We start from the raw sequence: 11,611 nt of genomic DNA, 5'->3' as shown, positions 1-11,611 counted from the left end.
GTTTTTCTTAAGACAGACAGCAAAGAGAAAGCACAAACCATTCCACAATATTGAGGGAAAAACCAAAAAGTAGAACAAAAGCTTGGTTTTGTACTCCACCAATTAAGACTGAATTATATTGAATGCTCCAGGCTCTCACATATACAAATGTGATGTTTTAATCCAATGTACTGCATGTCCTAATGCTCTTCACCCAGTGAATTATCCATTATGCTTAAACCAAATCTTGGCGTCGGGTAAGAAAAAGTGCTGCCAACAGCAAACAGCGTCATTGCCAATAAGAAAAGCATTTCACAGGTTCCATGGGAAATATTGACTTTCCACAGAGATTTGAAATAAAATGTTTTTCATTTGCACTTCAGAACAAATCAGTGTTCACAGTTGAAGTTCAAAATAAGTATTGGCACTCAGTTATGCAAAAACAGCTTGGAAAGCAGACTTTTAAGACATTCACCAGCACAAAATAAGCTACCACTGATAAACTTCACCGCAGTCATGATATTTCAAAAATCTGTAAAATTCTGCTTTCAGTCCGGTAGTGATATATTTGTTTAGCTACATTATTATTAACATTTCTAAGTTCCATGGCTCTCTGACAATAGCAAGGTCTCCCAACTGGGCAGCGGAAGTCAGAAATGAACAGGTTAATTCCAGAATTTTGCAAAAGATAAAATGATAGATTACAAGAATAACAAAACAAAAGTGTGTCTTTTAAATAAGCTTAGCATAAATAGTCATAAGTTGCTCAGTGGGGTAACAGGACAAGTGAGGTGTAGTGTGGCATGGTATATATTTTTTAAATTAAGTTGAACTGGAACTCACTTGTGTAAATGGTACACCATTTACTTTTACTTACGGTAAAGTGAAATTATTACATTTCTGAATAAAAAAATCAAAAGATTACCACGACTATTGCACACAAAATGACTCACTACCACATAACCTGCTAAACTGCACGTGCTACTGTATGTCAAAGTTTTTTGAAGTTCTAAGCTGCATGCAAACTTGTTGCAACACATGGTGCTAGAATAATTGTGAATTGCTTTCAAGTATATTAAACTTATGATAAATCTAAACCATTGCCACTTCTCTTTGTAACTTTATGTGGAAAACCTAACTAGAATATGATCTTCAATAATCTGAAAACTCCACAGCATAGAAGAATGGAATAGGCACTACCTATATATAACTTACAACCATAACATAAAAACCATTACCAATGTCATCCTAAAATACAATAATTAGCTCAGGCCTAATAAGGGAATCTAACAAACCTCTGCATGAATGAGGTATGTTCTTCATTGAATTATTTGACTGTCTCCTAAAAAGTTATAAATATCTTTAAGTTTTTCCTCTGCTTTGCTGTCAGTCTGGATTGGTCCAGCTGTCAGATTTGATCATATCAAAGAATTAGCCCAGAGAACTCTGTAAAAGTCTTGAATCACTTGGATTGCGGTGGCTGGTGTCAAAGACAGATGAGCTGATTCATTGTCAAGGAAAGATATACGAAGTCAGACTGGATAAATCATCTGAGAGAGCAAGCATACGAACATTCCACTATCATCTCATGGCATATATGCCCTGTCCCACTGCCACAGCAAAGGAATATGGTACAGTGCTGTAGCGATGTACAGTTGCAGGAGGCTGCCTCTGAGAAGCCTGAAACCTGACTCGAGCACTCACAAAGTCTCATGGTTTCTGGTTGAACATGCATGAACAGTTGCCTACTGACAGATTGCCACCTCCTCCTTCCCTCGCATTATCAGTCGGAATACCTTGCATTTTGAGAGCAGTGCTGATGGGGTTCTCATCTTCTTCTCGGGTAGTCTGTTGGAACCGAGGATGGTTCTTAGATGCTTATAAGGTCAATATGGAAACCACAGATTCAGCCATGGAAGCATCATGCTTGAATTGTAATTCAGATTTATTTTTTTATCACATGTACCACATGTAGTGAAATGTATCATTCATGTTAACAAGTAACACCTTCAAAGGATGTGCTAGGGGCAGCCTGCAAGTATTGCCACATATTTTGGTCCATCATAGCATGTTCACAATGCACAGCAGAAGCAGCACAGGCAACAATGATAACAACACGAATTCTACAGATGCTGGAAATTGAAAGCAACGTACACAAAATGCTGGTGGAACTCTGCAGGTCAGGCAGCATCGATGGAAATGAACAAACAGTCAATGTATTGGGCCAAAACCCCACTTCAGCATTGGAAAGGAAGGGAGGAGATGACAGAATAAAAAGGTGGGAAAGAGGAAGGAGGATAACTAGAAGGTGATAGGTGAAGCCAAGTATATGGGAAAGGTAAAGGGCTAGAGAGGATGGAATTTGATAGGAGAAGAGAGTGGAGCACTGGAAAAAGAGAAGGAGGAGGGTACCTGGGGTTGGGGGGGGGGTGGAGTCCAAAGTGGAGAATAGAAGATGGAAGGGGAGGGATTTTTTTTACTGGAAGGAGAAATTAATATTCATGGCATCAGGTTGGAGGCTACCCAGACAGAATTTAAGGTGTTGCTCCTCCACTCTGAGGGTGGCCTCATCGCGGGACAAGAGGAGGCCACGGAGCAACATGTCAGAACTGGAATGGGAATCAGAATTAATTTTTTTTTGCCATCAGGAAGTGGCTTTTGGCTGATGGAGCAGAGGCGCTCAACGAACCAGTCCCCCAATTTATGACAGCTCTCACTAATGTAGGGCAGGCCGCATCAGGATCTCCGGACACAATAGACATCAGCAGCAGATCCATGGGTGAAGTGTTGCCTCACCTGTTTGGGGCCCTGAATGGAACTGAGGGAAGAGGTGAATGGGCAGGTGTGGCATTTTGGCTGCTTGCAGGGCTAAGTGTTGGGAAAGGGACTAGTGAGGAGGGACAAATCAACACAGGAAACAGGAAGGGAGTGATCTCTGTGGATAGCAGCGAGAGTGAGGAGAGAGGGAAATATGTAAAGATATCTTTGGTGGTAAGATCATTTTGGAGATGGTGGAGGTTGTGGAGAATGATGCGTTGGATGCGGAGGCTCAGGAGGTGGTAGGTAAGGGCAAGAGGAACTCTACCATTGTTAAAGTTGTGAGAAGATGGAGTCACATACATGTTCAGGAATTGGAGGAGATGCAGGTGAGGGCAGCTTCAATCGTGAAGGGAGGAAAACCCTGTTCTTTGAAGAAGGAGTACATCTCTGATGTCCTGGAAAAGAAAGCCACATCCTGGGAGCAGATGTGGTGGAGATGAAAGAAATGAGAAAAGAAAACATCATTTTTACAGGAGACAGGTTGGGAAGTGGTTTAGTCAAGATAACCCTGGGAGACAGAATGGGAGTAATAATAATAATAATAATTCTTCTTCTTCTTCTTCTTCCTCTTCCTCTTCCTCCTACTGGTGCATAGAGGGGCGGTGCTAAGGTGGTGCTAGCTGGGGCTAGCTAGTCCCAGCAGAAATTGCAATAGCACCGCCAAGAAATTAACTGCAGCTGCTTTGCTTTCTCTGTATAGTTTTGAATACAGCTTGTTTCTCCAGTTGATCTCGTGAAACAGTGCCCCCAATTACCATAGCACCCACGCAGCAATAAATTTATAAACTTTGTCAGATCCATTATACGCTTCTGCTTATTTGTTCGTTGTCAATGTCTTGCCGTTGCTGTCCTTAGATCAGTTAAACTGATCTAAGATTACTTAAGGTGGTGATGTCACTCACTCTCACTCACGCGAGAGATTGATAGTATACATCCAGGCACAGATCCATGGTCTTGCGAGACTAACGGATGCCACACGTGCACATTGTGCTCTTACAAGCGAGCATCGACCTGACGTGCATTATTTTGGCCGGCGTGAAAAACGGATCGATTTTTAGTCAGAAAACGACCTCATCCAGAGGAATCAGTGGTCTCAGTCTGAGCCTGTCTTAATTGAAAGTGACATGCAGAATGGAGTAAGTGGGGATGAGGACGACAGCAGTTCATCGAAGGAGTGTGAGGCCGAAATAGAGGAACGAGAAATGGAGCGGGATTCGGAAGAGAACGTGGATGAAGCTGCTCTTAGTGCTAGTGGGAATACTGTTAGCGACGTCAGCCAGCAGCCTGAGGAAGGACCCCGTCGGCCAACATTGAAAAAGTACCCTTCAGAACAGTTTGGCAATCAGCAAAGGAGTATTCGTGGCTGGTTTGACCTGGACTCCTGGCTGGAATATTCAATCACAAAAGATGCTACATTCTGCTTCGCATGCAGGCGTTTCCTGTGTGGAGGACGTGGGTTCCATTCTGAGTCTGCCTTCACTGTCACCGGTTATCGCAACTGGCGGAAAGCTACAACAGCTTTCAAAACCCACCATGTAAGTGCAGCCCATAAATTTGCTATGGAGGAATGGGCCGAATTCAGATTGAGAAAACAAGATGGTTCAAGATTGGGAAATATGCTTGATAAAGGACATGCAAAGGTTATCCAAGAAAATCGTGAGTATATGAGAGCAGTGCTGAGTCTCTACGCTATACTGCGTGCCAAGGCATTGCCCAGCAAGGACACCGGGAGAATGATGGATCTGGCAATAGGGGAAACTTTGTTGAGTTGCTCAGTGTAATTGGGAAGTTTTATAAGACTGTAGCTATAAAAATAGAGGACAATCCTGGAAATGCAAAAAACACCCATCACGATATCCAAAATGAAATTATGGGTATTATGGCAGATATGGTCAGACGTCAAATAATTGCAGAAATCAAAGAGGCTGGATATTTTGCCATCATGGTGGATGAAAGTAAAGACTTGAGGAAAAAGGAGCAAATATCAGTGGTGGTGCGGTATTTGAATAACGAAACAGTGCTTGAAGAATTCTTGCACTTCACTCCAGCAGAAAGGTTGGACGCAGAGTTGCTTCTTGAAAGCATTGAACAGACACTCGCCCAGTGTGTTATTGATAAGAACGCGTGTATAGGTCAGTGTTATGACAGGGCGGCAGTGATATCCGGGTCCAATAACGGGGTACAAGAGAGTTTCAGGAAAGAGGTCCCGCAGGCATTATATATACACTGCCATGCTCACAGACTTAACCTCGTTTTAGTGGATGTTGTGAGCAATGTACCACAAGCGGGTGAGTTTCTTGAAACTGTGCAGCTGCTTTACAACTTCTTTTCAAACTCTGTTGCCCATGATCTTTTCATGAAGAAACAGAGAGAACTGGAATCAACTGCACAGCCCTTGGAGTTGAAGAAATTGTCAGATACACGCTGGGCATGGCAGTATACAGCTTTGTGGTCTATAAGGAAATCACTCCCTGCCATTCTAGCTACACTACAGGATATTATGGGACAACCAACTGCACGGAGCAAAACGGAGGCCAGAGCTGTAAATGGACTGATTGACGAGCAGTTTGCTTTACTTCTCACTCTGTTTGAGGATTTATTCTGAGTCACCAAGTTCATGTCAGACCAGCTACAATCTCCCAGTTTGGAGCTTTCATCCGCTGTGGACTTGGCTCAGTCTGTTATCGACGCACTCTCAGCAAAACGGGGAGAGGAATCATGGAGTGAAATTCAGACAAGAGCTAGGGACCTGTGCATCAAGGCCGGTATACAGAGCAGAACACATGAAAGGAGACAGGCCCAGCCACCCCGCCGCCTACATGATTTTCTTGTTGAGGCCCAAACTGAACGCACACCTGTCACATCCTCTGATGACCTTCGCAACCACTGTTTCTATCCAGTTATAGACAGACTTCTGACTGAAATGAAAAGACGGTTCTCAGTTGAGACTGGGGGTGTTCTGACTGGAGTCTCAGCATTGAGTCCCAAACACAAGCTCTTCCTAGCCAAGAATTGTCTTTGGCCAATGGCCCAATACTATGGAGTGACTGAAGTGAACCTAACTGCAGAGCTACATCAGGTTCGGCATCTGCTGGAAACAAAACAAAAGCAAGGACAGACAGTGGGAATGACACAGTGGAATTTCTAGCTCTAATGAGACCCTACCGCGATGCATTTATAGTTTTATACAAACTAATCTGCATATCAGTGACTCTGCCTGTTACATCTGCCTCATACGAACGGAGTTTCTCTTGCCTCAGACGCTTCAAAAACTACTTAAGAAATAGCAGTGGCGATGCTCAGAACAGCCAATTGGCTCTGTTGGCCATAAACAGCCGGAGGACCAAAGCACTTGACATCCAGAAAATTATTGATGCTTTCACCACCAATCACAACAACAGATGGATTATGCTTCTCTGAAAACATTAATGGTGAGTGCAGTTGATTTTTTAAAAATTTGGGCCAAGACTAATGCTGATTATTATTATTATTATTTTGTGGTGGATACCCCATAGTCCTTATGTTTCTTGCAAATCCTAAAACATTACATTTACTGCTATTAAGCCTACTAGTTTTGCTTAGACTTCCAAGCGGTGATTCTGTTGATCTTTGTTTTAAATTCAAGAGCCGAATTAATTGAGGTTTTGCATGGTCAGAGTACGATTTGTCCAACTCCTGGTAAAGCCTTGCAGCTGTTGTTTGCCTTATTTGATGTTAATAACGGTGTATCTTTTGGCATTGCTGTCTATGTAATGCGAATAGCAGTGGGTTCATTTTGCGTTTTTCAGTTGAAAAGCACGCATTTGACGCAGATTGCGGGATTGGTGCATGATTCACGTTGTCCGTGATTGCTTAGATGCTCTGTTTGTTTTTTTTTGTTTATGCTCCGTGTAGCCCAGGTTGTCTCCGATGCTGTTGACACTGTAACAGTTCACTTCTATGTTAGATCTATCAACTGCTTTGCTTGTGGATCAACAGAGGCATTTATAGTGGGCACATAATGCTTGAAACTGACTTTTTAACGCCACGCGTCTGGCCTTGTGAATACATATTACCGTACAGTGCATCCCCAGCACCATCACTAAATCATTCAGCCCCTCCGTAGCACCAGCAAGAAAAAATCTCTGGCGCCGCCGCTGTGCATAGACCAGCAACAGCAGCTCACCAGATTCCTGAGTCCCTGGCCAGTCCTTCAGTCTTTCAAGATGTAGCCTATCAAAGATCCTTCCTCTCCCTCGTCCTTTTGCAGACAGGCCTGAGACCTTCCATGGTAGCTTTAACAACACAACAACAGCAATGAAACAGCAACAACAAAACAATCCCTTTTCCTCCCCTACACGCACAGAAAGGCCTCCAACTCCAGGGCAGGTGACCTTAGGACCTTCAAACTCCAGTAGACTCACAGGCCCACGGACATTGTGGTTCTAACTTTCCCAGTGGACTTGCAGACCTAGGACTTTGGCCATGAAGCCTCAATTTCCAGACTCGCCAACTTTGGATTTCAGTCTTCAGTATCAAACCCAGAATGCTGCAATGACAGAACCTCGAACTTCGGACTCACTGACTCTCCAGTTTTTGAAATGGTTCACACCTTCCATGCTACTGCCTTCTTCACCATCTTGGAGGAGGTACAGGAGCATGAAGGCTGAAAATCAGCAATTTAGGAATGGCTTCTTCTTTTCCACCATCAGATTCCTGAACGGTCCATGAACACCAGAGATTCTGTAGATTCTGGAAGTCTGGAGCAATATACACAAAATGCCGGAGGAACCCAGCAAGTCGGGAAGCATCTATGGAGATGAATAAACAGTTGCCATTTTGGGCCAAGACCCTTCTTCAGTACTGGTAAGGAAGGGTGAAGATGCCAGAATGAGAAGGTCGGGAGAGAGGAAGAAGGATAAGCTATAAAGTGATAGGTGAAGCCAGGTAGGTGGGGGAAGGGAGATGAAGTAAGAAGCTGGGAGGTGATAGGTGGAAAAGGCAAAGGGCAGGTATAGTCAGGTAGGAACAAATGAGGTGCTTATGGAGAGTAAGAAATTCAGGAGAACACTTAGGAAAGAAATCAGAAGGGCATGAAGTTGCTCGAGCAGATAAGGTGAAGGAGAATCCTCAGGGATTCTATAGGTACGTTAAGAGCAAAAAGATTACCAGGGACAAAATTGGTCCTCTGGAAGATCAGAATGGTAATCTCTGTGTGGAGCCAAAACAGATGGGGGAAATCTTAAATAATTTTTTTTACATCTGTATTTACTCAGGACACAGACACAGCGTCTATAGAAGTGAGGCAAAGCGGCATAAACTTCATAGACCCTGTACAGATTACAGAGAAGGAGGTGTTTGCTGTCCTGAGGCAAATCAGGGTGGATAAATCCCCAGAACCTGACAAGGTGCACCCTCAGACCCTACATGAGGCAAGTGCAGAAATTGCCGGGGCCCTAGCAAAGATATTTAAATCATCCTTAGCAACAAGAGAGGTACCAGAGGACTGGAGGATAGCCAATGTTGTTCTGCGATTTAAGAAAGGCTCTAAACATAAACCAGAAAATTATAGGCCAGTGAATCTGACATCAGTTGTGGGAAAGTTATTGGAAGGTATTGTAAGGGACAGGATATATACTGTAAGTATTTGGATAGACATGAACTGATTAAGGATAGTCAGCATGGCTTTGTGTGTGGTAGGTCATGTCTAACCAAACTTATAGAGTTGTTCAAGGAAGTTACTAGGAAAGTGGATGAAGGCATGGATGTTGTCTATATGGACTTTGTCAAGGCATTTAACAAGGTCTCTTATGGGAGGTTGGTCAAGAAGGTTCGGTGGCTCGGTATTCAAGATGAGATAGTAAATTGGGTTAAACACAGGCTTTGAGGGAGAAGCCAAAGAATGGTCATAGATGGTTGCTCTCTGTCTGGAGGCCTGTGACTAGTGGTGTGCCACAGGGATCGTTGCTGGGTCCATGTCGTTTGTCATCTATATCAGTGATCTGGATGATAATGATCTGGGGTGCATGGGGTACATGGGAGGGGTAGCACCTCTAGATGGGGGGCTTGTCGCACTCCTTGGAGTGGCTTGTCATCTATTGGTCCCCACCAGCGCCCAGCTCTCACCTGTGGCTCCTCATAGCTGTTTGCATGTGACAGCGGCCACACCCCGGGCAACGGCTTCGACAAGCCGGCTAAACCAGGTGAGGGTAGCCGACGGGTCTGAAACCCTTGGTGAGATAGGAATTTGCTCATCCCAGCACATGAAGACCGCTTTGGTGGATCAGGCGGAGGAAACCCCGGGGGTTCAACGGCTGAGAAGGCGTTGCAGCAGCGCATTGTGGAGTGCGTAGGGCGCGGCAGAGCACTTAAGAAGACGCAGCCATCCAATGAAGCCAAGGAAGCTGCCAGACGTAACGATTCTTCGTGCCACTGGATCCTGACTTCTGAGGCTAAGAGAGTGGGATCGTCTCCGTGCAAGGCTTTGCCACTTTAATATCTTTCATGTACTGGTTACATTGTACAACATTCATCTCCCAACTTTCATCCCGAACGCAGCACTGTCGACATGATCTTTGCAGTGAGACAGATACAAGAGAAGTGCCTGGAACAGAACATGACATTATACCCTGCCTTCATTGATCTGACAAAGGCATTTGACACGGTCAACAGAAACATGCTGTGGATCATCCTCAGAAAGCTTGGCTGCCCGCAGAAATTCACTACACTCATCCGCCTGCTCCACGACGGCATAACAGGAGCAGTGTTCTCGGATGGTCCCCATCTGAGACTTTCAACATCTCAAATGGCGTGAAGCAAGGGTGCGTTCTAGCACTAGTGCTCTTCAGCTTCTTCTTCATCCAAATGCTGAAGCATGCTGTTAAGGACCTGGGTACTTACATAAGATATCGCCTAGATGGATCGATATTTGACCTGAGGCGCCTTGCTGCAAAGACCAAAACGTTGAGGAGGCTCATCGCTGAAGCTCTGTTTGCTGATGACTGTGCCCTCTTGGCTCACTAGGAGAAACACCTGCAGACGATTGTCGACAAGTTCTCTGCAGCCTCAAAGCTGTTCAGCCTGACAATCAGCCTCGGTAAGACAGAAGTTCTCCTACAACCTGCACCAAACAGTCGCCCTCCTCAGCCATGCATCACCATCGACGGCACTGTCCTGAAGAATGTGGAGAGCTTCAAGTATCTAGGAAGCACCATCTCCAGTGACAGATCCCTTGACAAAGGGATCATAGCAAGGATCCAGAAAGCTAGCCAGGCACTCGGGAAACTCCGTGTCAAGGTTCTGGAGCACAAGGACATTCAGCTTTCAAACAGGCTCAAGGTGTGCAAAGGCTGTGGTCCTCACCTCTCTCCTGTACGGCTGCGAAACCTGGACCCTGTACCGCAGGCAGATCAAACAGCTGGAGCAGTTTCACATGCGCTCTCTGCGGTCGATCATGAGGATTCGATGGCAGGACCGAATCACCAACCAGGAAGTCCTTGACAGAGCCAACAGCACAAACACTGAGGCAAGGATCCTCCAGGCCCAGTTACGCTATGTAATCCGCATGGGTGAAACAAGAATCCCCAGGCAGCTGCTCTACAGTGAGCTTGGGCATAGCAGCCGCAATCAGGGCCGCCCCAAAAAAAGATTCAAAGACAATCTGAAATCGTACATCAAATGAGCAGACCTCCAGCCTCGATAACTTGAGGAGTCCGCAGCCAACAGGGCTGCATGGCGCGCCCTGACCAGGAAAGCTGCATCTGACTTTGAGGATGACCGAAATCAGCGCCTTGCAGCAGCACGAGACTGACGCCACAAAGCTGTGTATGCACCTGTTCTAACAACCGCCATTCCATGTCTAACCTGCAACCACATGTGTGCTTCAGCCTTCGGCCCCCGAAGCCACGTGTATCCACAGATGACTGCACAATGTTTAGTCTTCCTCGGACCCCAAGAGACAACCACCCGGATGATAATATGGTAAACTGGATCAGCAAATTTGTGGATGACACCAAGATTGGGGATGTAGTGGATGGTGAAGAAGGCTATCATGGCTTGCAGAGGGATCTGCAGCAGCTGGAAAAATGGGCTGAAAAAATGGCAGATGGAACCTAATGCAGACAAGTGCAAGGTTTTGCACTTCAGTAGGACCAACCAGGATATGTCTTACACAGTAAAAGGTAGGGCACTGAGGAGTCTGATATTACAAAGGAATTTGGAATACAGGTCCATAATCGTTGAAAGTGGTGTCATAGGTAGATAGGGTCGTAAAGAAAGCTGTTGGTATATTGGCTTTCATAAATCAGTATATTGAGTACAGGAGATGGGATATTATGTTGAAGTTGTTTAGGAAGTTGTTGAAGCCTGATTTGGAATATTGTATGCAGTTTTGGTCAACTACCTACAGGAAAGATGTAAATAAGGTTGAAAGAGTACAGAGAAAATTTACAAGGATGTTGCCAGGTCTGGAGGACCTGAGTTATATGGAAAGATTGAATAGTTAGGACTTTATTCCTTGGACTGTAGAAGATTGAGAGGAGATTTAATAGAGGTCTACAGAATTATGACGGGTATAGATAGGGTAAATGCAAGCAGGCTTTTTCCATCGAGGTTGGGTTGGACTACAAATAGAGGTCATGGGCTAAGGGTGAAAGGTGAAAAGTTTAAGGGGAACATGAAGGGAAACTTCTTCACACAGAGGGTCATGAGAGTGTGGAAAGAGCTGTCAGCACAAGTGGTGCATGGGAGCTTGATTTCAACGTTTAAGCGAAGTTTGGATAGGTACATGGATAGCAGGGGTACGGAGTGCTGTGATCCTGGTGCAGGGTCAATG

The sequence above is a fragment of the Mobula hypostoma genome, chromosome 8 (assembly GCF_963921235.1).
Source record: "Mobula hypostoma chromosome 8, sMobHyp1.1, whole genome shotgun sequence".
In the NCBI taxonomy this organism is placed as follows: domain Eukaryota; kingdom Metazoa; phylum Chordata; class Chondrichthyes; order Myliobatiformes; family Myliobatidae; genus Mobula; species Mobula hypostoma.
Note: the sequence above shows the minus strand (reverse complement) of the source record.